Raw genomic sequence first — 26,696 nt, forward strand, 5'->3', positions numbered from 1 at the left:
ATTATATCTTGCAAAGCAGAGTAACATCTCAAAGGTAATAAATCCTACGCAGCTTGTTAAATATCCCACTTTTTTTACTTCTAGGTTCTTACTGAAGCAGAATTACATTATTCCAAACTGTGCTGTGTGTGAAGTGTTCTGCTGCTGCTCTCTGCGTGTGCTAGCAACTAAGCAATTGCCATGCTAGGGCAGAATTACTTTGTCTCAAAGGCTGTATGTTCAGAGTATGATTTCATAACTGTCAGCTAAATGACTTTTTACTAATGATATTTAAATATTTATCACCTCTCAAAAAAAACAAACTGTTGTGAAAAAGCAGGGGAAAGACTTCTGTAGACAAGTTCAAAGCCATGTCTATCAACTACATGGCCGATACTTGTTTTTTTTTATTACTCAGTGGGCTATAAAATTCACTTTTGTGTCTGATGCATTGAAAATGTGCAACATAAATGTATATTTTGGTATTGCTGATAATTGGATTGGAGTTTTGCCAGTAACAGCTTGCTTCTGAGAGTTTACGATACAGATCCATTTCCATTCATGAAATAATTTTAATTGGTGTTTCTGACTGAGAGGTGTTCAGAGTATGTACGTGTGTTTTCTGCTTCTGTCCTGGCTTCTGGATACCTTCTAACTTCATTCATGTGGGCAACCTTCATTAATAAAGAGCTCTTTGGATTTGAGGTATTTCACGTTTCTCTGTATTTTTCTCTGGGGAAATTCTTGTTGCTGCTGACAGTGAGACACCAAAATGGAAACAGTGTGGAGAGCTCATAATACCAGGTGCCTTTGGACACAACGCATTTTCAGTCATCTCTAGATGAAAATCTTGAAAATAAAAGTGTTTTTTTTTTTTTATTAAAAAATCCCCCATGAGTTTCAGATTTTGATTTCTTATGATTGATAATGATGTAAATGAATAATCAGTTCAGGAAAGTAAATATATGATGTGGTTGCCTCTGACAGCAGAACTTGAACTTGGTGACCGAAAAGGAACCAGGGAGAGTATTTCTTCAGCAAATCAAGTGTATTTCAGTAACACTTACACCAAAATCAGGATTGTGATGGGGGGCTAAAAGTGCTGGGCAGCAAGACCGATTCTTGCTGGCAAGGAAATCCAGAGGATTAACTAAGATGGCTTAGAAGTAAGACACAAAAAAGATGTGTATTCAGGTAGAAAACAGAACTGAAAATAGAAGCGAGTAGATCATGCGAGCACTGACTGCGAGGGAAAGAAATTCCTGCAGTAGGTAGGTGGATCCAGGAGTGTTTCCCAGCCTGGAGGTGGCACCGGGGTCATCTACCAGCTGCCTCCTGACCCGAATGCGAGGGGAACCAAACCTGCCCCAGCTCTTTCACCTCGGCTTCCACAGCAGGGAGGCTGGTGAGTGTGCTGGGGCTTTCGGGAGCGTGGTTGGCCCCTGGTGTCAGCGCCATGGCAAGAGCCGACCTTCTGCTGCTCGCTGGCAGGGGGTCTGGCAGCTCTTAGCCCTGCCCCAGGCGGTGGGCAGCGCGCTGCTGCTGTGGGCCCTGAGGCTTGGGGCTGCCGGCGGTGAGAGCCAGCGTGAGCAGAACGTCCCCGGACCAGCAAGTGCTATCAAAGTGAAATTCGGAGAAGTACAAAGAAGCAATGAAATGAAGAATTATTTCTGTTCTGCTGAGGGATCTAAGATAGGCTGCCCTCTGTATACAAGCAAGCTTCCAGCAGTTACTGAAAACAGACTTGACAGCAGCATTTTTTACAACTCTGTCAGAACTTCCAAGGGTAATGTAGTGAAACTGGAGTTTAAAACTGGCAGGCGTCCTATTTCTTCACTTGTTGAGCTTCCTAAAAAGAAATGTGGCATTTTTTTTTTTAATTTTTAAATACTTATTACCTTTATTTTTAATGTAAATTTCCGTGTTTTCAATACAGATCTTCAAACAAATAGTAGTCCCTAATAAGCAGCATTCTTTAAGTATTTTTTTGTGTCTTATTTCCTCTTTAAAGTAAGTGTGGTTTGCCTAAGCTTCTTCCCTGCAGTTGATGTCTGCTTGGATAGGGGAGCAGATGCACTTCACGGAGAGGCAGGACTTCAGTCAGCAAACTCCTGTGGTGCAGTTTCCTTAGGAATCGTAACTCACAGCATGCTAAGGTTTACTCTAATTTATACACCTAGGACACGTTTCTTAGCTAGTGCAACGCAGTGAAAGGTTCGTGGTGCGGGAGATCTCTGCCCTGGCTTCCACATACCCCTGTCTACTGCTGGTGAATGGCCAGGCTGGGAAGGAGAAGGATTGCTTTGCCAATTCTGTGTGGGATGAGTGGTCCTGGGCTTCAGCACGGCTGTCTCACAGCTCGGAGAGGTTTCAGCTGCCTCCTTGCTGTAGGAATCTGCCCGGTACCTGTTACAGGAACTGCGTGCTGGGATCAGGTCATGTTCTTGTTCTGCCCTGGAGGGCTGGCAACTTCGGTATCCCTGCTTCATGGCAGCATACCGTGTGTATACTGAGGGCTGCCACCATTCCGGAACGGTGTGCTGCTGGGCCATCAAGAGTTGCCAGTTAGAGAAGATGCATGGAGAACCTCATGTGCATATCGTAATTTCCAAGATTCCCTGACCTCTTGGCATATAATTCATTACCCAAACAACTGAGAACCCACACTTAAAGTGGGATATAATATTATACTACTTCATCAAGGCTTACATGAAGCAAAGAGGAAACAAAGGATTAAGACTGTTAGAGGAAAACTTCTCCCCTCCCCCACCAGGGCTAGTTTTGCTCTAGTTTTTATTTTAAAGTCAAGAAAATTACTGTTTTACAGACTTAACGTCTAGCCACTTCATTTAATGCCTAGTACACAGGATGGCTAAATAGAGGAAAGCACATGCAATATTTATGTTGCTGTGAGAAAGCATTATGTTCTCAACTCGGCCTGATCTGAAAATAAAACCTTTTGTGTCAGGATAGCTCTGTTGGCGAGGATTGCTATTGTTTTTTAAAGTCTGTAATCATATTTCTGCAGCCCTTAGTATTAACAATATTTACAAATACATCATATTTCCATTTGGGATTAAACTGGTCCCATGAAAACACCTACTGCGTCTGATAAACAGTGGTTCTGAAATATGTGGAGCAGTGCACACTTCATGTATAACATTCAAAATGTCACTCCTTTTCCTGGGAGGTTGCCTTTTTGGGAAAATGTTGATTCATGGCCACTGACAGATTCTGCATTTTCTTTTCAAACACGTTCCCCGGCTGTACGTCTGTGCTGAAGGGCTCAGCTCCCTGCTGCCAGAGTAGGTCACTGGAGAAACCGTGGCTGTTTGTGGGAGCGTCCTGTATAAATCTGGGCCACGGGAGGAAAAGGTGAAACCTGCAGTCAGTTCAGCAGCAGCTCTTGAGAGTGATTTAGCTGACGCAGACTGTGATGCAATACTGATAAAAATGTGTGCAGTGCTGAGCAGCAGAGACCGCGGGGAATTCTCCATTTCTGCTTGCCCTCTGAAATCGTAACCACAATACGTGTAGTCTTTGAGGTGAAGAAGATCCCCTTGTTATTTTCAAGCTCTAGGTGCAACTATAGTGTCACAGGGTAACGCCATCACTTTGACAAGAGGATTTCTTTTTTGGTTTGTTTTTTAGCAGGCATGGCTTGCGTGTTACACGAGTAAACCCACCCGTTCTTTCCTGCAAACTGGACAGGGTCAACATGACTGGTAGATGGCAAATATTTTGGTACGGGCTGTTTTCACAACATGCAGAAATACTGCCTGCAAAAGATAAAAGAGCTGAATATAGGAAAAAATCTAATTTCCTTGGGAATAAATAGAATAGAAATTTTTAAGCCCTTAAAAATCTGTTTTTAAGCATTTCGCTTGCTTTCCCTTTTCTCTGTTTCTTTGAGAGGAGAGAACTTAGAAGATGGGAATGCAAAATGGAAAAAAAGATTATAAAAAATAAAACACCAAAATATTTAAATGTTTTAAATGAACTAATTTTAATGGAAAACCCACCATTTCATTGGTAATTGCTTTTACTTCAGTAAGTTTCCCTTGAAAAATGTCAGTGTTCTCCATATGTGGAAAGGAGAGTGCATATCCTGCAGAGAAGTATTTTGGAGTGGAATATTTCTGTTCTTTTTTCACATCTGCCTCTCCCAATCTTAACAGGATTTATCAGAAAACAACCCATTCACTTTGTTAGCAATATAACTTTGGCTTAATATCTGACATTGGGTGTAAGTGACTTAATGCAGCATCTAGCCAGGGGTCACAACTGCAGGTGACATTTCAGGAAAATTTGAAATTGCTCCTTTTTTCAGCTCTTCTGCATGTAAGCATCTTATATTCACTCCTGTTTTCAGGGAACCTAATATGTGTGAAAGATGCTTTACTGTCATTTGCACTGAAGCATAACTCTTGCAGATGGCATCGAGTCTTTTATCGTTATATTTGTGTCTGGGATAATTATGATGTAGACTGCCATGAGCAAGCTTGGTCTTAAAGGCATAGACATATTGAGGTAAAAAAGTAGTATCTGGTGTCCTTTTTCTGTTGCTGTAACTAGACACCATCGCCCTTAGAGGCCAGCATTTTTTTGAATAGATGTTTGACCCATATTTCATCTAACCAAAAGCCTAATCCTGCAAACACCAAAGCAAGTGTGAAACTTGCTCAAATAAGCGTTTTTTACTGACATGGAGATTGCTGAGGTGAATAGTGACTTACTTGCATGTAGTAAAAAATCCAGAAATGGAATCATGATCTCTCAGAAGTGTAAAGGTGCCCTACAGTTAGACTTTAAAACCTGTTTTATCTTAGCATAAAGAATTGCTGTAGGAGAAAGCACTCCTCTGTGACTTATTTGAAACAAAGCCTTTCAGAAGTCTTTCTTAATATGCAGAGTATGTCTCTTCACATACGTCAGAGAGGTCTTGACTGTGCCGTTTAGTCTGACATGCACTATAGGAGTGTGTTAAATAAAATATATGTAGATTAAAATTCCTGTGAAATTACATTTGTTTTTATTTTGTTTCTTCATCGGTAGGTCCTAGATGAATAATACGAAATTATATTTAAAAATGCTCGCTCTTCCACACTAATGCTTTCTGCTTTTCACTAGATTTGCCTAGTTTAATACTTTGGCTCTCATGTACTAAACCAAAAATTCTTGCACCACTTGGCTGGAACTACATCAGCAGGTATTTAGGTCCAGCCAATTCATACGAGGAGTTTCATACAGTTTCTAAGTAATGCAAATATTTCTGCTGATCTTTCAGCAAAGCCGTAACTTTTTATCTCAGCATCCAACATGGTGTGTTAAATATCAGGTGCTTTAGTCTGTGGAAACTTCCCAGTGCTTTCAGTATATTTCCCTATCATCAGCTGTACCATGTCCCTGAGAGCTACATCGGCATGGTGTGGAGATTCCGCATGGTTTGGTTTCAGTGTCAGGTTGTGGGCAACCTTTTCCAGACATCATCTGTGATATTAATTTAATCGGTTATGCTGAGTATTTTAAACACTAGGGTGTCACAAAAGTACTAAAAAAGATGTGTGACCTAATTTATTGTCTGCCGCTCGGAGTCTGGGTGTCCAACCGGTTACTCCGTGTCTAGAACTCCCGTGGGCCCGTGCAGCACGAGCAGTTTCAGGAAATCTTAATTACCTACGCTGTTGCTTTGATGCAAAATCAAGACAATAAACTGAAGGAAGTAGTTCTGGTCTTGTGTGTTTTGCTTTTGATCTGAACAAGTTTAAATTTACTGTAAATTGATCAAAGTTCAGAAACGGAAGCAAAAAGTATCACTGAAATGACGCCCCCAGCAAGCCTGGTAAAACTCCACTTGTAAAACTTTTTGAGTGGTCCTTCTGTAGTCTCTTGAGTCCTTTGTATGGCCATTAACTATACGGTATTAGTTCTGGTTTGCAGGTTATTATCCACCTGAAATTTGCATATGCTGAGTCTTAATGCTGAGTCGTACCTATAACTTCTCTCACATCACACTAATACATACATGCCGCACAAAACACATTCACTGGAAGATCCTCTTCATTGTTGGGTAGAATGGAGTGTGCTGTAGGTAAATGTACATTTAGGAGCTGTAGACTCCCTGCATTTGAAAGGAGTTAGGAGCTAGGCTCTTCAGCATAGGCATAGGCTCTGTCTTGTGCCAGTGCTTTTATTTTTTTTTCTTACTCTGGTGGTTTTTATAAATAAAAGATTCCAAAAATTTAAAGGTGAAATGATGAGGTCAGTCGGAAAGAGTGAGTGGGACTTAGTGACTAGGAGTGGAAGTTTTTATGATAATGATATCTGTTCAAGTGTGTTGTGATTTAAAAGCCTGTTTCTTTCATGCTAAAATCAAAAATAAACAGTGCTCAGATATAGACAATTTAGTATTCTTGAGAAATTAATTGAAAGATCAAGCACCACAAGGCAGCAACGCAAACTTCCTTAATTGAGTCTCGTAACTGCGTATCATCCCTGGCCAGTAGGGGTAATTTACTGTAAATCACTTTAATTCTCAAAGTTAACCAGATAACACTGGTACTACAGTGTCAACTTGAAACACTGCCTGCTCATTTTTGCTTGCAAATTGCAGCGTTTCTTTCACCATTTATACGTACAAAGATTTTTGTACGTATTTGTATACACGCAAACTATTTGTCCTATTTGCAAATCTGTCCGGCACATGCATTTTCCAACCAGGAATGTGGGTGGCTTCTGCTAGCAGGACTTTTGCAAGAGGTACTTGCAGTCGGATTCAAGTAAAATTCATTTTTCAAGTCTTCCTGAAGTCATGCTGGTTTTCAACGTGCAGATTCCACATTAGAAAGAGGAAATACATTTCTGTTTTACAAGATTTATGGACTCTGGTATATAAACATTGTCAGCCTACATCCCAACTGCAAATATCAGGAGATAATTGTCCTGGTTTTCAAATTACTTGCTTTTTGTCGGAATAAGTCAAGTGTATACTCAATCAAAAGTGCGTGTATTTTATATTCCATGTATCATATATCAGAGGCCTAAGCAGAATTGTGCCTGATACCTTCCTACAATTTCAGTGAAGCATAACCTTTTCCATCATCCAGAAGAAAAGGGCCGAGGTGATACATTCACATCTAGTTAATGAGTCCATGTGGCACAGAGGACAGAAAACCATCTTCAGCCTGGGGCAAATGGCACTTCTGCAGATTAATAAAATGCTGGGAATTGCTACAGCGTTGTAAGGGACAGGGCATCAGCAGAGTTATCCTAACCGTCTGTAGGATGGCTTTTTCATCACTTCAGTTGTAAAGTAAAAGATGGGCACCAAAGCCACCTTGGAGTTACTTTTTCCCATTGCTGAGCAGTTGGCTCACTGCTGCCTGAGAGGAACACATCCCCTGCAGTTTACAAGCTCGGCCCCGCTGACCTTCAGAAACGTGCTAGGTCATGTTAGCTCGGTTGTTTCTGGTCCGTTCCTTCAGTATGCATGAAAGCTCTCTGAAAACATAACTACTAAGGTATTTGTATTTCATATGCAGGAGTGGTGTAGTGAGTATGTAAGCCTACAGCTGCTGAGGGGCAATGCTCACGGCTTTGCGCAGCTCCACTCCTTCATCCTCGTGCAGCACTGTTCTGAACACCAGCTTTTACACCACTAGGTACTAGTAGGAGCCATCCCATCTGACTTACGTATCTGTGAGCATTTTTTAAATGCCAGTGGTATGTTCATGTGTGGAAGACAGCTCATAGTACAGCCTTACTGTGAAATGTTTAAGGTATACACGTGATAATGGGCAAAAAGAGAGAAGCCGAGTTCAAATATAACTGGGATATTTATTTTCTTAGAGGAAGCGGTTGTGTGCTGTTTGACTAGAATGCCTGCCTTATTTAAAGAAAAAGACTCCCGTGTGTTAGCTCAGGGGGCAGTGCTGGCTCTGCTGCAGTTGCTTGGAAGAAAAAGTATATTTTGGAATGTAACTGCAAAACATGTGTGGCATTTCTGAGGCAATTAAGAGATTTCAAGCTTTAAGGGAAATTAATTCGTGTTCTGTCTAGTCCTAGTAATGGTCATGTTCCAGGCAAATTTTTCACAAAGATAGGGTTTGTTAGTGGGAATAAGTTGGCATTAGGAGTTTTTGAGTATTATTATGAAATTAACACTATGATGTGAGCAGCTACAATACACTGGTTTGTGTAGGAACCATCAAGCTCTTTCCTTGCTTACCAGGTCAGCTCATTTGTCCATCATTCTTTGAATTTGTGCTGCTGCGTTTTTAGATTTTTTTTTCCTAGTTTTATTTTGACCTGTGACTTACAGTGTGATCTAAATTTCAGAATAAGGAGAACGTTGAAATTAAAGATTCAGAGTCCTGAAAACATTTTTTTCAGGAGAACGTACATGTGTAAACACGAGCTTTGAGAGCAGTGGTTATAATGGAGCAGCTTTTGCTCCAACAACTAAGAGCAAGTATGTGTAGGAGGTGGTGACCTAAAGCCTAGAGGCTTGTCTGGATGGGAACACCACAAAAGGGCACTTGCAGTGCCAGCTGAGGACATGAAGATGAGAGCGAGCAGTGATGAGCCGTGAGGTCTGGCCTTCCCGGGTATGTTCTGTGTGGTTCCTCGGCAGCAATTACATGGTGGGGGAGAGAAGTGGCCATCTATAACTGTCTGTTTAGAAATGGCTGTTGAGTGCAGGCACAAGCATTTGGCATGAAGTAACAGGAGTACCCTTGTTACGGTGCTCTGTCAGTTCATCTGTTTGCTGCTACTGTTTGGAGGTGTATATTTAGGATTACGGATCAGAAAGTCTCAGTTGCTAATTCAGCTCTGCAGGCCCCCAGTGTCTGGTCTCAGACAGGTCGTTCTGGTCTTTATCTCGATATGCAAATATTTAAAATGAGAAGAACATCTGTTAACATCATAGGATGCTGTGTAGATGATTTAATGGTTGTAGCAGTCTGAATTAGGTAAAGTGCTGTGATAATGCCATTAATATGGCTCTAAGCCACCAGTATGATGCAGCTGTGAGAAAGGCTAATGTGCTCCTACAATGCATTAGATACAATATTTTTGTAGAGAGAGGGAGAAATGCTAATAGCATATTACAAAGCCTCCCTGAGACCTCATTTGGAATATTATGTCTGATGCTGGTCACTTACAGTCAGGAAAGATGGCCTTAAATTGGAACAGGTGCAAAGACAGACTACGAGGCTGATCAGAGTAATGGAGTACTTATCTTTCAAAGTGCAAATTAGAAAGCTTCTGTTGTTTAGCTTGGTCAAATGAAGGCTGAGAAGGGATAAAGCTGTTCTTTGTAAATAAATTTACGGATAAACATCAGGACTAAAGAACTGTTTCACCTAATGTATAACCATTTTGTCTGGTTATTGATATTATCAATTGGCCTTGAATGAATTTAGTCAAGAAATTATAAGAAGGTTCCTAGACATTATTTTTTTGAGACTTGGATTTAAAGTATTTGAAGTATTGAGGTCTCCAAGAGGTCTGAAGGGAGACTGAAACTGTTTATTTTCATTACACTTTTTTGGCACTAACAGCATACCTCAGGGTTTCCAGTGGTTGCCTGTGGATAAGAAGTATGTTTTTTCTGCTCTTCTCCTCATGAACCCTTTAATAACTTATTTTACTTGTCCTCACTTCTACCCCCCATCTTCTCACATTGACCATTGCTGATTACAAGATCTGGGATCAAGGATGAATGACTCCTTGTGGGGAAATAGGCACACAATGGTAGATATTTTTATCCTCTTTTGTTGTGTGATGCATGGCCCATTTCTTGTGATAATTTAGGAGAAGTTGTTACTTTGCAATTAAAAAAATATATCACTGTTATTATTAAGACATAGGATATGGCCAGTGACCTTGATCTCCATTTCTCCCTCTATCATATTGTGTAAGTCTATTCTTTCATATACCTACTGTGCTTTTAGTAGGGTATTGAGAAGGTTTCTGTGGTGTTTAGAGCACAAAGAACAGATATCTGTGGAAGCTTCAAGACCAAGCACTCATTGCATGGTTGCCTACAGTTGCACACCCATCCCGGAGTGCCCATCCTGTGTCTCTGAACTATGTTGAGGTGCACGCTGAAATGTCGCGCTGGTGATCCAGGCACGATGTTGTGGTCTTTCTACTACTAAAACTTTTCTGTTTTCTCCGGAGAAGTTTTTCTGTCTTGATGTCTGAAGGATATATGAGTTTGGGTTGTCGTGTACCCAGGAGGAATGTTGTTAGTAAGCGATACCTTGGTGTTTGGTCATCCTCTGCCATTGCTTTGTCCGCATCCGTGAGAAAGTGAACTTCCAGGGAAATCAGCATATCGTCAGAGACCTCAGATTGAAAGGGGAAATAAGGAAGGAGAATGAGATGTGAAATTCTTTCACAGGGTCTAACTTTGGTATTGAATTAAGTCATCAGAATGTGGGCAGGAAGTAGCGGATGATAAAGAGCAGCACTTCCATTAGGTTGTCTTGTTTTTCACTAAGCCATACAACCAGAGAGTCGAGTAGTGTTTATAACACATTCATGGCATAGCTGCTTCCTGCTAAGTGTGCAACAGGAAGAAGTGGTGTTCTTAAATTAGTAAGTTAAGGTCACAGAGAAAGCAGCTGGTAAAAGATGGAGTACAGCTTTCTAGATTTTATTCTGGACAGGATTTAAAGAGAAAGATTCCCCTCAGTGTTTCAGTGGAGGGCCAGATTACAAATTAAGTCTAAGTTCTTAAGTTACTGTTTTTTTAGACCCAGGCCATATCGTGCCACCAAATGTTCAGCTGACTGTGAAGAAGACTCTGTGCTTTATGTGACTGTTATCAAAAAAAAAAAAAAATTTCTTGCAGGGAGCAGCTATAATACTGAATATGAATAAAATACCTTGTTAGTCAATGGAGAACTCTTAGCAAAGTAAATGAGGTAAGCAAGAGACTATAGCTGCTTTTACCAATAGCTTGCCATGTGGTTTTGTACAAATTATTTGAAAAGGAGTCAAATAATTTTGAACAGCTCATTAATTTTTCTAATTGGGGCCAGTTGAACATCGCTTTTATTTTCTCCATAAAAAGACTGGAGCTCCACTTTAGGATGAATTCTCTTTCAATAAATGAGTTGAATTCAGAAGAGTGTACTTTAGCTTTGCTGACTAAACTTAATAGCCAGTCTCTTGAAAATTTTAGCCATAATATTTATAGTATAGTAGACAGTTAACGTGATTTATAATTTACTTTGAGATAAAACAAAAAAACATGCGAGGGAATAAGTTTTAATTGAACAGACATACTTTGGCAGATTTCTTTCCCCCTGTCCAACAGTTTATAGATTGTCAATCTGAACAAAAATGCACCAAGAACTTGTCTTTCATTGACAACTGTGTGACAGCAACTGTGCTGTTTATATTTAAACGATGGGATTATCTCGAATACTTTCAGATGGTCTGAAGCGGACTTCCAGCAATGCCCTTCACGATGAGTCGCTATAATTAATGGTTCCTGAAACTACCAGGCCTCCGGCACTTCCTCTCTCCCACAACTCTCCGTGAACTGTGAAGCCTAAGGATCAAAGCAATGCTAACGATATTGGCTTCAGGCTGTACAAATATAAACCCGTATCACTTGTGCTGAAATGTTTGCTGAAAAGTTCTAGTGCTTGCCTGTGTGAGCAAGGTAACTACCATAAACCAGACTAAAATTGCTATAGCCGTAACGTTAAAGTCCTCTTACTCTAGTAAGAGAGACTTTTCTAGGTTGAAGGTTGTTAAGCTGGCAACCTGTTTATTACAAAAACCAGAAGATACCTCCTGAAGGTTCGCAGTGGTGCGTTGTCCACACCCAGCAGCCATCAGTGCCTGCATCCCGCTCGTCCTGCGGCTGAAGGGCCGTGTCGCCATGAGGGGGGATTTGCAGGAGATGAGGCGAACCTGCCTCTCTGCGTGACTGTCCTGGCCTTCCTGGCAAGGAACAACGCAGGGCTGAGCACGGTGTCCTTCCAAGTCATCTGGCAGGAACCGGCACGTAAACACCATGCCTCTGCCCGTCTCAGGCCAGGGAGCGTCAGCTGGGAGGAGTAAAGTAGACTGAGGAGGATGGTTTCAGAAAGTGTGCAGGGACAAACACTGAAGCTCTTCTTGTGTCTTAAAAAAAATATTCGGCATCAATCTACAGAAGTTACAGATGTTTATGTACCCGTTAACCTAAATAGCAAACAAACGGGAACGTGCTGGTGAATAGGAGAGACTTAGAGTGCCAACTTTTGATAAATGTTTAGGATTACGAGTGATAATTGGCTTCAGTATGAGTTATAGCCATTGGATTATTTAGGTTTTGAAGCCTAATTCCAAGGTCATGACTCACAGTAACAGTCCTGCTTCCTCCACGGGATGTGCAAGTGGTGGATTTGCAGGGCTGGGCCAAGCCGGTGGCAGGAGCTGGGATGACTGGGTCTCAATTTAGCACCATCAGCCAGTGATATGCCAAGCTGGAGAACGGGAGGTGGCACAGCATTAAATATATTGGTGTTGCTGTTTGAGTCCTCTTCAGAAGAAATAAGGGTGAATACCATCTTACATTATCCTGACACATACCTTTTAACATTCAGTGCTTATCAGCAAGATTCAAGTGTTTTGAGCAGTTTTGTCTCCCTGCATTTAGGGGTCAAATGAGGATAACTAGATATTACTTTGAGCGCTAAGGTGTATGTAATGCAGTGGCTGAGCAAAGGAATGAGTGATTTATTTGTAATTATTGCATTCATTAATGGTACTGCATCTTAATTTTTGTGTCTCAAATACCCAGAACATTTCTTGGAAGGCTGTCTTGTAGCATACATAAATATTACCCATCATTTGTTTTTTAAATATAAGATATATCAGTGTACTGTCTTTATTTCAGATAAATCAGAGTTACTTTTCTTTTGTTTCAGTGTTGAAAACATGGAGATGTGTCTCTTTAGCAATCACCTTCTGGCATCGAATCATTTAGCTGTACTCTTAAGTATGCTGTTACTAACTCACCTCCCAGCACTGCAGTAGCAGTATAGCAGGGATAGGTATTTTTTTCTCTGAACCTACATTTCAGCTGAGGGTGAGATTTTTAAATAAAGGCAATTCAGTCACATAGGTTTTATTACAGGCTGTGAGAATCCTTGAGCTTAAACCTCCTGGCTGTGTTCAAAAAGTTCACCCTTAAGAGAAAGGCTGTCCATTGCTGCCCCTCCTGAGCAAGCACTCGCTCTTATGCATACAGGCACCTACACACACACACAAAATCCCTGCTTAGCCTCCTGGGTATTTCATGGCAGGCCAGAGGATTCAGGGGCTGACCCCATTAGTTGTCTGGGAGGTATAGGATTTGGTAGTGCAGAAGAGCACAAGGGTAGATGAGCAACTATGACTGCGGTTGTTATCCTGGAGGGGTGGGATTGCATTTGAATGAAGAGGAACCCGGACCTGTTGCTGGGGCAGAGAAAGGCAGAGGAGCAATGTGACTGACTGTGGTACTGTCCTAATGAGATGGGGAAGTCTACTGGTTCACAGGAAGCAGTGAAGAAAAGCCATGTGTCTTTTGCATTATTTTAAATGAATCTTCAGGAAAGAAACCCAGGGCTTAGGCGCAGAGCAGTTTGCCAGCACATGAAGCAAAATGGCCTGTGCAGTGTGCCGTGAAAACGTGACCCTGTGTATTAGAATGAAGTAGGGGTAGAAGACAAATAGTAAGAATTTTAAGCTCTGGGTAGCAATTAGCAACAGAGCTGCTTTTAAATGCAATGCCATCCTTCTAGATTTGTCTTTTTCCAGAACTTCTGTATTCTGGACAGTCAACATGCAGGTTACAGCAAACAAGATTACAAACTTTAGGAAGTTACTCTCAAAGGTATTATGAAAGTTTAATATCAATTTTTCACTTACTCCAATTTAGTGTTTCTATTTACCTTATTCACCTTTCTAATATACCAGTCCTAAATTGTATTAAAGCTAAGGAAAAGCTTCTTCAGTACTTGCAGCACATGTAGGTTGTGACTCGTAAAGTACTGATTATACTATGCAGAAAGGCAATTGTGTAGTAGTATAATTGTGATTATACTAGTATATACATATATACTATTACACATAGTGTAATTGTGATTATACTATGCAGAAGGGCAATACAAACTGAAATCTGGGTTGTATTTCAGTGAAGAAATGATGGGGAAGAGGAAGAAACAAACATAGGGAGATGAATGGAAGAGGAGGAGTTTCATGAGACAAGAAAATGTTTATGAGAAAAGAAAAAATAAGATAGCAGGGCAGATTAGTGAGAGAACTGACAGGTTTAGGATATATATGTAAATTAACGTTAGGAAGAATCCTACAGCATGTTAGGTTTCATTTATATGAAGAGATATCACATATCCTACTCTATATAAAAGTCTGTGTTACCTCTTCCTTTTTAAAGATGCTTGTTACAAATAGTGGTGATGTCATGGGGTAGTCCAAAGAGCTATTTTTGTATGTTCAAAGGTGGGAATAATGTTCTTAATGAAATTCTCATCAGATTTGAATTTATTATATAACTGTGACTTGTTTGTGTTGATTTACTCTTAATTCTGTTGTTACAAACCCTATTGTCACCAACCCAATTATTTAAACTATTCTAAAAATAGGACTTCTGCAGTAAATCAAATGTCTTTTAATTTGTTTTATTATTTTACATTTTGGAGGAAATAGCCTCTCACAACTGTATGAAATCATCGTAAATTCAGACTTAACCCCTTTAAGCCTCTTCCCAGAAAAGGGGGAGCTGTTTGAGACAAGATGGGAAGGTATCTTTGGTTGGTTTGTGCTTTCTGGAAAAAGAGATGAATGTATGCTATCATCTGTTTTCTTCCAGTGGAATAAAGATAAGTGCACTTATCCTTGGTAAACAGAGCTGAGAACATCCACTGTTAATTAAAAACTACCTTCCCCCCAGTAGTTAATATACGTGATTGAATCAAGGGCTGTTCTGTGTTCAGAAAGAATGACTTCAAGAAGTGCTAGCATATTAACTGAAATGTAGAAAGAGTTTAGGTTAAGATTTACACTCAATCTAATTGTTTTTTTTTTTTTGTGGAGGGGTCACTGTACAAATGGAGGATAAGGAGATGTATTACTGTATTTTTTTAATTTTAAAGTCGAGATGGTGTTAATTTAACATCAAGACTGAAGTACATGCAATCCATGAAACCGTCATATAGCTGCCCCGACATCTAAATATGTATAGTTGTCTGTGTTTTTCTGTAGTAAAGGATTTCAGTGCCTAAAATTCTACCTCTTCACAGATAGCACTGCTGCTTTGGCTTGTCTCCTGGGATCCTCAAATTAAGTGTTCCTGCACATAAGCAGCTCTGGTGCAGATCTATTTAACACCCATCACTGGAAGCGAGTTCAGCATGGAGCACAGCAGCCATAGCTATGGCATGCGAATCACAAGGACTGTGTGGGAGCCAGGAAAGGCAATACAGGAAAGATAGTCAGCTGTTGTGTTGAGAATAAATCTGAAAGTAAGGTAGGGCAAGAGGGACGTGCAGAAGGGTGAGAGGGAGAGTAAAACAGTGGGAAAACTACTGGAAAGTAAAAAGCAGTGCAAAAGAGCACTGAGATCTATCGGTGGAGGGGACAGAAAGCTGAGAGATGATGCTGAGATTAGAAGGAAAGGTAGTGCTTGAGAGCTGGAAACTGATGGGAATGGGATTCTCATTGGGGGGAGGGCAGGGAGCAACATATCGTGTAATGAAGCGGATGAGAGCAAAGCTCTATTCATCTCTTCTAAAGAGGCAGGGAGACAGGACTGAGATCAGATACACAAGGCTGGGCCTGATCACAGGGAATGTGATACGGGTGGGTGGTGGTGATTGCCCCATGGTTGGCGCTGGTACAGCTTGGGTGAGGAGAGGTGGGCAAGTGCTGGGGGAGAAGCTGGGTGAGCAAAATGGAATTTCTCCTGCTCCGTGGCTGCTTTCCCAGCAGAGCTGGGAGTTAAACCAAGCTCAGAAAGCTGTCTTGAAGAACACTGTTAGAGCTATGAAGAGTGAGCATTGCAGAGGTGGGAAAGTGAAGAATTAAGGTTGTCTAGACCTTGGTAACTGTGCACCCTTGGATGTTATATTGCAGTTAGAAGTTATATGATCTCAGAATTATATTGTCTTTTTGCAGGAGCACAAGTGTACGAAGACTGTGCAGCAAATGAGACAGGTCTTTGGAAAATTGCTTTAATTTGTTGTAGAAGCTTTGGGATGGGTAGCGAACAGGACAATGTGCTACACGAAATGAAAGATGCATCACCTAGTTAAGGCAGATCACTACAGCTTCTGCAGAAAATTAAAAAATGTGTAATGCTAGGTGCTCTAATAAATGTCTTTTAGAAATATTTGGTTGAATGCTAAGGTTTGTAATACTCTCAACTCAAAAGTTTAATTCTTTAAGTTCTCTGTCTGTGGTGATCATACATGGTACTTCACAGGGGACTACAGTGCGATCTGTATCATGGCAGTAGCAAAGAGAAGCTCTGTGGGAACCCAGAGCAGATAAATTATAGAGCTGTGCCGTGACCATATGTAATTCAGTTAACGTCAAGATTTTCAGTACTCTGTTTTCTTCTACCTGCTGTGTTCACTGAGTGAGGTGGGGGGTACTGTGGAAGGAAATTGCACCTCATCTCCTAATAAAATGACTGGATATGAACCAATTAACTAGGAATACTTAAAAAATAAAAGTAAAAATTTGGACTTACATAGTGTTTGCCTTAAAAATGTTCGTTTCCACCTCATCAGATACCTTTCTTGTTTTGAGACTTACGTTTTTGAGGATGTTAGCACGTATATATAGCTTGCTGACTTTATTTATTTATTTAATGTATGCTCTCCTGGGAAAATCTGGATGCACGATATGCAAACAAAAATTAAAAACTAGGAAGCATAGTTATAGTCAGTTTTGAAATTTCCAATGACTTCTAGTAAATTCTTCTTTGAAAGAGAGTACCTTGCTTACTTTTAGGGTGATATATCTATTTGCATGATGGAGAAAATTAAAAATAATTTTCTTTTGACCTGATGTAATTTGAATTGTGCTTTAGGGAAACTAGTTCCACGTTTGTTTTCTTTTTAATTTGGTTATATTCTGACCATGGTAAAAAGTTAGGTAGTAATTACTATTTAGAGAGAATAGCTTCGGTTGTTGTGTTATATCAAATGCATTGCTTTTCTCCTCTGTTATTGTTAGATGGGCTGGTCTAAATTAGATGGTCTAATTCTGGAAAATTTGAATATGTGCAGGTGGACTTTTGTGTCAGTAAAGCCACGCTTATTTAATTGGAACTCCATATGCCTGCAGAAATTGATTCCATATGGTTGAATAGCACATTTTGGAATGGTTCTTTAATCCATACTAGTGCCAGGAGAAAGCAGAATAACTTTATTTTTTGAGCTCCTCCTTAACTGAGTGACAGCACACCTGTACACAAACCTTCTTTCAGTTTTTAAAGTGGCAATTGAATATGTAGGGTTTTCTTGTCACATGTTAACAGTTTTAAGGTAGCTTAAATCTGTGGCTAACAAAGCCTTAACTGTGTTACTTTCTGTTTGTACTCCTAAAAACAAGTGATGAAACATACCTAAATCATGCAATCCCACCTTCTACGAGGTTGAATTTACATAAGGTTTCTCACAGAAAACTCTTTCATTTAAGGCTGTGCTAAGTCTTAAAAAAAATGGTCAAGTAAAAAACGGTCTTTCTGCAGAGAAAAAAGCTCTGAGTTTCCTCCTGGTTAAACCAACTGATGGGAAATAATCCTGTTAGAAAATTTCTTAATTGCTGATAATGTTGGGTCATAAGAGTTGATATAATCAATAGATGAACCTAAGAGGAGTTACGTAAATTGTTTTTTTTTTTTTTTTTTTTTTTTTTTTTTTTTTTTTTCCCTAGGTACCTAAGGATAAAACTGGCATGAAGGGAAAATCTGGGGGAAACTGGGGAGCTTGAGTGTACTTGCACGTGAGTAAGTGAACATTTAGCCGGAAATCAGCTTTGCAAAATGTTGAAAGTGTTGACTGTTTTTCAGCATCTTCTCGCCTACTTGCAAAGTGTAAATTGAGACAATACCTTAGCTTTTGGATTGAAAAATACTAGAAGTAGTAGGGCTAGCTAAATGGAATGCAGCATACAACCTTCAGTGCTTTTTATTCCTACCCTTAAAGCCTCCATAAAATTAAATGTAGATTATATGCAAGATTCAGGTATTTTGCCTTTTCGGTTATTTATCTGGAGACTGAATGCTGAGTTTGAGTGACCTCTCTGTTTCTTAAACTCAAACTTGTGAGTTGCAATCATTATGGGGCACTGAGGTTCAGCAGGACTGAAGTCCTAACGAGAGGCCAGGTTAAGTATGAGGCCATCAGAGGGTGAAGTCTAAGAAGAGGACCTCGCAGTGGCTTAATATGGTTGTCTTGCCAGGGGTAAATTAGCAGCCATTAAAATAGGACAAGGAGAGATTTTATTCATCAGTTTTGAAGGGGCATGCGACAGACCTTCTGAGGCGTTGGAAGGTGGCCAACAGTTCCAAACCCAACCAACACAGGTTTCTCAAAAGGCAGGAGAAAAAGAGTTGTAGCAGTTTCAGCTATAGCAGTTATCCGCCTCGCTTCCTTTCCTGTCAACCCAAGCATTATTTTGGTTACAATAAATTATTCTACATGTCAAAAAGGTACTTTGTTGTATTATTTAATGTGTTTATTTATTCATATGTATTATTATATGAAATGCATATAATTTAATGAGTGGATAAATACAGTATAGCACAAAACTTCTTTCTACTGGTAACATATTTTTAATAATGGGCAAGTTAATTGAGTTTTCTGAAACAATTGCCAGAGCTGAAGCCTTTCTTCCTGCTGGCATTTATCACGTTAAAAGAATTAGTTTTAGTTTTGTAAGACTTCAGTAAGTTGAATATTCTTACTGGTATTAAATTTTACAAACTCTATTTCTCAGCTGAGAGTCACTCTTTTTAATCTGATCTCGTTATCAGTGCATTTGATTCTAAATCTGTTCTGTGGTTTAATCATGTTCTTGTGCTGAACTTATAGACTGGTATCTGTCATGTCACTGCGTAAAAAAGTATATTACATTTTGCCATAGTATTCACCGTGTTTCTCTCTTTGCAATACAATAGAAGAAAAAGTATTCTTCATTGGTTTTAATATTAAAGAGAAATAAATACGTACCTTAAAATACGCTAGGCTTTGTAAGCTGTACACACATAAGACTTATAATTAATTTACAACTTGGAAACATTTCATGCCTGCATTCTGCATGATCATTCTTTGATTTTTAAGTTAGATATTGAATCACAAATAATGCTAATGCCTGAGACGTTATTATAAGTAACTGGTTGCTCTCTGGTGCATTTGTTGTTCTCACCGAAGTTCTGGTTCCTGCAAAAATGTGCATCGTCAAACTCGCATTCATTGTGCACACTTGTAGGAACTGGGACCATGAACTCTAGTGAACAGGTGTAAGGTTTATTAAAGGAGAGAAACTCGGTGTTCTTAAATGATAATGGCATGTTTTTAAATTGAAATTGGCTCAACAGCTCTGTTTTAAATCCAGCAGGGACCTTTGAGAGAGCTTTTTGCCTTGCTTCTTTTAACTTTTGCACTAACGCACAGCAAATGTTTTCATTTATTTCCTGTGTTATCAGTCCTACTCTGCATATTTTAGCCTATTGCTTTTGACAGTGATGAAAGGCAGGTATTTCCTGACCTTTTGTATTTCGGGTGCTACATGAGTTCAGCTGTTCATTTCAAGAATATTTTCTTCTTCTGTCTTGTTCCTGTTTTGTCATTTTGAAGGTAGCGCTAGAAATTCCAGGTGCAATTGCAGTCCTTTTGGAATAGCAATTTAAGTTTTGTGGTTGTGTATGTGAAAAAGGAACTTGGCCATACGAAAGAAAGGTGGTCATTCTGCTGCTGGGCTTGAGTATTTGTAAGGGTAGTGGCTCTTGGATGAAAAATAGATCTTGTCAATTTTCTGTCACTTTTTACTTGGAAATTGTCCATAATTGTTGTTTGAAGAAGGCAGAATTGTCCTTAATTGTTGTTTGAGGAAGGCAGAAATCAAGAACTATTGGACCAACAGGTGGAGATAATCTAGCTAAACTGTATGGTCTGTGCCTTTATGAATATGAGGTTGATCCTTACTCTAATTCAGGTGTTTTATCCAGTTTATTATTTGCCAGTTATTTGTAGTTACTGCATCACTTTCATTTGTCCTCATAAAGAGTAGAAATTGAGTGCCCCAAGGCAAGATTTTCTCAGTTGAGCATGGAAATGAACTGGCCATGCTTTTGAAAGCATTTCCATGTAGCAGCCCGTGTGCCTGGTGTTCTGAAAAGATCTTCGGCTTTGTGGAAATCTGCATCTTGGTGTGAAACAGCATAAAACGTGTCAATGACGCAAGTCTCTGTGTACTGTATTGTGTTATTTTTCAGGGGTTGGTTAGGTAATGTTCTGTACCTTAGTTTGTGGGCTGAAGTGAAGCTGACTGATAGAGCCTGTTGATGCTGTAGGATAAAGCTCTTCAGCTTATTTAGCAGTTAACCTCAGGGAGATTGTTATTATTTTTGTAGATCATATTGTATGTTTCTGACAGTTTTTCAAGATATCATATGCTCTGCTGTTCCATTAGCATGAAAAATAGTCAAGAAGTCTCAGGGGGTTTAAAATGCTTTTTCTACAATATCTTTCTCACGGAGATTGATTAAGTTTCTAATTAGAGATGTATCAACTTCGAATCCACTGAAATTTAAAAAGGCTGATGTATGGTGAGACAATTCTAGAAGGTTGTTTAATCTTATCAGCAATTTTTGGTTGAGTTTTTAAAATATATATAGTTTACAGAGGGCTTCTTTGGTTGGAAAGTGACGTTTGAGTAATGGAAAGTTTCAACAGCTGAAATTCTATTAAAAGGAAACCAAATTTATTTAAACAATTTTATTTATTAAATAATATGTTCTCAGACAGCTAATAGAATTGTACTTGCAGCCTTCCCCCATGCTTTTTGTCTTTGAAAGACAACTTATTTTGATCTGACCTAAAATGTTAATGAAATTATATCTCCTTGTGTTAGTTGCCTGAAGCCAAGTGTCACAGCTTTTCAGTGGTGTTTGGAAAGTTGTATATCACTGAATTTGAAAGGTACAAAAGTCCTGTGGTTGGCCTCAGCATTAAAATATATAGACACTTCTGCTTTATGAGGCTGTAAACCAGATAATTCATCACTAGTGGGGATCTGGAGGTAGCCATGGGCTTTTAAAGAACAATATGTTACATTACAAATTCCTTTGGAGGGGGAGTGTTTTTTTTAAGGGATTTCTGGAGAGTGGGTGCCAATTATGAAGATGTTGTTTATCTAATAAACCATATATTTACCTGTTTGGTTTGTTTCTCTGTTTTGTTTTCCTAAAAGTCTGAGAGCATTCAAATCTTCTGTCATAATAACAATAACAAGTACTATTGTCTCTTCAAGCACAGGAGGGGAGGGAAAAAACGATTTATTTTTTTCTTAAATAGCTGAAATGTTCTCACTGCCTGTTCAAATAAATGATGGTGTGTCTACGGTAACACACACTTCACATGAACAGCAGTGCAGCTGTACTGCTGCTGTTTGCCCAAATAACGAGAAATGAGAAGGAAAAGGAGGATGACAAGGGAGATATGTTCAGGAGATTGGCATTGTGGTATGAACAAATTTACTCTGTGGCTTTATGGGGAAGGGGGGCTCATTACAGGATGCTTGATGTGTTTGCTGCTTTTTGATATTATGAAAGCATCTTTAGTGATCCTTTTTGCAAACCAGCTCATGCAGTAACTGGCAAAACAGAAGCAATTAGTGGTGTAATCTCAAAGGGAATCTCAAGCTTCACTTTAAGTGCAATGATTAAATCCACTAAAATGATAACCATTGCTGCCAAGAACTCCTGTAATTGGTCACTAATGTATTTTGTTGTAGCAGTCGATAACTACTAGATTTCAGGCATGTAATTAGTAATGCATACACGTTTGGTCAGTAAAATTGAAAATCCTAATAACCGAGGCTGGAGGGGGCAGAAAGGAACACAGAGCTGGAGAACTGAAATAGCGCTCTGTTGATAGTACCTAACTAGAACTGTATGCTTCAGTAAAACAAGTGTCCTACTGTGCTGGAATACAAATGGGCTGTCTGTGGCAGGATATAGCAAAGACGTTTGGCAGAGAGGGATTTGAAAGCTTCTGGCATAATGTAATTGAATTGGCCATTTCTTTAAAGATACAGCAAATTGTTTGCTGCAGCATTCATCATCATAAGGAAGGTCAGACAGCTTGCCAAACATATGATATTCATAATAAAAAGTAAAACGGCGACGCTTATATTTAAACACAAATCATATTATCATATTTGTAAAAGCTGTGGAAATGAATGGGAATATTTTGGTGGCGCTGAGGCATTAGTAATTTAAGTAAGATTGTAATTCAAGAGGGGAAAAGCTTATAGTCAGGGAAAAGACCCCCAGGGGACTTCAGCTAGTGAGCAACATATGATCCCCCTGATTTGCGAGGATAGTGGGTGTTTTGGCAGGAGTATTGCTGACTCTTATTTCTGATCACTTAAGGGAAGACAAGCTTATGTCATCCTATTTTTTCCCCTTTTAAGAAGACAAAGGGGAAAATAACAAAGAAGAAGGAATTAAGTGTTCAAAAAGAGACAAAATCTAAACTGAAGCATTGCGGGTGTTTGTTAGAATCGGTTATGTTGTGACAGAACAAGATGATGCAACATGCTGTAGCATATCTGAAATGTTATATGAAATGCTCAGTAGCGGTACACTGGGAAAACCCTCTCAAGTCACATCCAGAACGCTGAACATAAATTGTATGATGACAGGGGCTTTGGGCCGCACAGTGATGCCTCTGCAAATGAGGAGCTGTTAGCTTTTGGGTTCTAACGCATTCAGGAGACTGGCATTTTGATTTCTTGCACCACTGCACCACTGATAGGGTTGGAAATGGGAATCAAAATAATTAGATTGGATATATAGATCCCTGCAAACCAGCCAAGAAAGCGGCGAGGGGTGGGGAGAGCCACTTTCGATTCTAAAACGTGCCTGTGCTTTTTTATGAGAGGGTGAGGACGGAAGATGTAAACTAGAGTGCAGATGCTCACCATTTATATTCAAAGCATGTAATAAAATAATTGAATATATGCTTCCTCCCATTAAAGCCTGTTAAAATCAGTAATAAAGTACATTAGGATTATTTTAAAAGACAGCTAAATTTTTTGGGCAATATATCTCAGTTACAGTACCAGAGAGGTACTGTACAGAGATAGGCAAACTGGGAACCGTTCTTATACATCACCTGAGGCATTACGCCTTGCGGATTCGGGATTGTTTCCATCAGTGCATTTGCCATTATTTTGTCCAGCAGTAGCTTTGCAGTATGCCCTCTAGCAATTTTTCCACAGGCCAACAGTTGTTCTTCTCCAGAACAACATCTTCTTGCTAAGTCACTCGCCATTTTCGCTTTTAAAAAAGACATCCTTCCCTTTATTCCCGAGTTTCCATATCTGATAGAAAATGCGCTCCTTTTTCTGCTATGCAGATTCCTCCATCGGGTATTTGTAAATTATTACCCTCCCTTTCTCTTATTTTGTCATTTTTCACCTGCACAAATAGCTCTTTGCAACACCTAGTCAATGCAACAGTCTAGTAAATATTGAGTACAAGTCTGAAATAGCCTAGTGGTTTCTGTGCTCATCAGTGACAAGGAAAGCAGTGGACTCGGATCCTTTGCTTTGAAACCAGGTGTCCAGATCAGTCTCTGCCAATACTATATGATAATAACACATGCTTGAGTATTTGCCCACTTTTGCAGAAAGCTGTCCTGTGTCCTGTCCTGAAAACAGTAGCTGGATTTGCAAGCAAAATTCAGCAGTTCTTACCTTGGGTTTTAATCACTGGAAAAAAGCTGTGGTGAGCAGTTTCTGAGCATCCTTGTTTGGAACTAAATGCCAGCATTTTTTCTCTGTCTGGTTCCCTGCTCCAGGTCTCCAAGCAGTTTTAAAAGTTAGTTTTCTTACTATGCTCCTCAGTTCATTCTTTCACATTAGGCTACTCAGTTATAAATAAAGACAGTAATGAGGAACAGCAAAGTGGTCTTTTCTTCCTGATCTGCAAACCCATAATATCTAAAGCTCCTTCAAAAGTTTTCACTTGTGTACCTCAAGGTGCACTGCATCATATTGTACAACTTGCATCTGACACCACCATTCAGTGATTTGGCCAAAAGTAAATACGGAGTTTTGGTATATGATTGCAAGATAACAAATAAACAGTGTATTTGTGCTATCCATATGGAATGAATGATATGTAAATACTATGGAGGTTCAGCAAAGGTGCAACGTGTAGGAGCAGCACTTGTACTTGACAGCTGGAATTCAGGGCATTTGGGGAAAGAGTTTGGGAGCTCTGGAGGAGCTCATCTTCCTAGTAGGAAAATGGTGTAATCCAATCTGTTTTGTCAAGTAGAGACTGAAATTGAGAAGTAATCATCATCTGGTAATGAGCATGTTAAGATGTATGACATGAGAAGGATCTCTTATTTGGAAGATATGGAAATAAAAAGACGCATTGGAATAAACTAACGGTAGAGTTCAAACAGGAAACAGATTCTGCTATTCCCCCAAAATTTGTAGCTATTTAAGTTGGTAAATTGTTGAAATTGAGATGAGGAATTCATCATTAGCTGACATTTTTGCATCCCATTCAGATTAATTTCTTAAATACAGATTTCTTTCAAAGTTATTTTTAATGCAAAAATTGCATCTTTGAGTTAAAAAACAAAACAAACAAACAAAAAACTCGCATTACTGAGGAAACCCAGTTATATAATACTGGTCTCTTTTGGTCTTTGTGCTTCTGAGGGTCTTTCAGTTAGAGGTTGTCTCCATATATATGCAGATCATTTAGCTGAGGTGACGGCCATATGTTTCTGTGGAAAGTCACCACACAGTCGTCACTGCACAAAAAAACTGAAGAAATAATTCAGTAATTTGTCCTGCTCCTAAAATTACCTCTGTAAGCACTGATGTCCAAAGTTTACTTGAGTGTTTGGCACTTGTTCGGCACTGATGTTTCACATAAAGAATTCGAAAAACTGTTGTGGTTTTTAGAATTTTTCCTTCAACCTTTATCTACAGTGGAATGGGCTGGCAGTATTACAGACTCTCTAAACAACATTTTATTTATGGCAATAATTCTGTAGAAGAATAAATCCCACAGAGAATTGGAAGAAAACAGGGAATGATGTATCCTGGCTTTTTCAGATTGATAACGTGCTGAATGTGAATGAATGCAAATGTGACTGACTTGAGCAAAGAGACCAAATGAAATACCTTGCACAGGTTCCATAATGTCAAAGAGGACTGCCACATTTGATCACCCATGTTTTACTTACCACCATTCAGTGAATTGTATTTTACACTGGCTGTGATAACAAGGCAGTGCGTTACACAGGTAATGTTTTCTATACCTGTTAAAGTGTGAAATGCTAAACAGTATTTCCCCTTCCAATGTATCAATATCCTTCTATGGTATGAATTCTGAGTAAAGGAAGCACCTTCAGCACCCCAGTATGGTGTTTGTTTTGTCAAGAGACTTGCAGACAGCTTTAATTTTGTATTTTACGTTTTTAAAATAACACGATACAAACATCAGGATGTGCCACATACCTAATTGATAGTACTGTAACTCAGAGCAAATCAGGCAGTTTCTTCCTTATCGTGAAGACTTTTCTGTGCATTTTGTTATCTTATCCTTGGTTATTGGAACCATGCTTAGGTTATATTAGAAGAAAGTTTCTACTATTGTCTTCAGAATTATGTTCCATGAATATCTTACCCAAGTTATATCTTCAAACTTTTCACTGCCAATGCACGTGAGATGGGACTTTGTCTTTTGCTTTACAACTAATGAACCCAGCTCTTCATTACTTCATGTTGACCTTGCTTTGAAAGCTATCTGAAAATACGCAAAAGCATATGCAAATTCTTTTGCTTTTTCTGATCTATTTAAGTGAATATTTAGAAACATGGTGAATGATCTCCTCATGTGAGGTCATGTAGAATGGTAGTTTCTTTCTAAACTGGTGGAGGAATTTCATTTATGCACAAACTTAGCTGTAAAGAGATGCATACAACTTGTTACTTAAAAACATAGATAGGATGGCTGCCTGGGACTCAATTTTACCAAAGATGTAGAAAATGTTTGTTTGTTTGTTTATTCTTGAAACAAAAACATTATGTTATCCTAGGGGGATATGTTTTTGAAACTTACTTTGTTACTGTAATGGGATTTTTAGACTTTTAAAGCATTAGTTAGTTGTTAAAGGAACAAAACCTTTCTCCTACCCATGGATTGTTTAGAAAAAAATTAGGCTTGTTTAGGAAATGATAAGTGACAGCACTAATATATTACCCTCCCTACCTGGGGAAGTGCTTCCCTTATTTTTCTTTTCTATGCCCCTCTCCAGGAACAAAAGCAATACAAAAATGCAGATGTTGAAAGGCACGAAAATGTGTTTAAAGTATTTTCCTTCTGTCTTGGAACAATGGTTGCTGACAGCAGAAGGCTTGCTTGCTTGTTAAAATTAGATTTG

The 26,696-nt window shown here is 39.3% G+C and overlaps 1 protein-coding gene across 7 annotated transcripts in view; it reads left to right on the plus strand.

Annotated features, from left to right (window-relative positions):
* Positions 1-26,696, plus strand: part of TBL1X (transducin beta like 1 X-linked) — a 199,329-nt gene that overhangs the window by 36,267 nt on the left and 136,366 nt on the right. For 2 of the 7 annotated variants that reach the window (XM_084506648.1, XM_084506649.1), the window contains exon 2: positions 17,932-18,000. The exons of 2 other annotated variants lie outside the window; for them this stretch is intronic. The gene's annotated coding sequence lies outside the window, so the exon portion shown is untranslated. Of the gene's footprint in view, positions 1-17,931; positions 18,005-18,692; positions 18,710-26,696 lie in introns of those variants that run through there. 3 more of the 7 variants (XM_084506647.1, XM_084506646.1, XM_084506653.1) reach the window with 2 other exon arrangements.

Source organism: Aythya ferina, assembly GCF_964211825.1.
Source record: "Aythya ferina genome assembly, chromosome: 1".
Classification (NCBI taxonomy): Eukaryota; Metazoa; Chordata; class Aves; order Anseriformes; family Anatidae; genus Aythya; species Aythya ferina.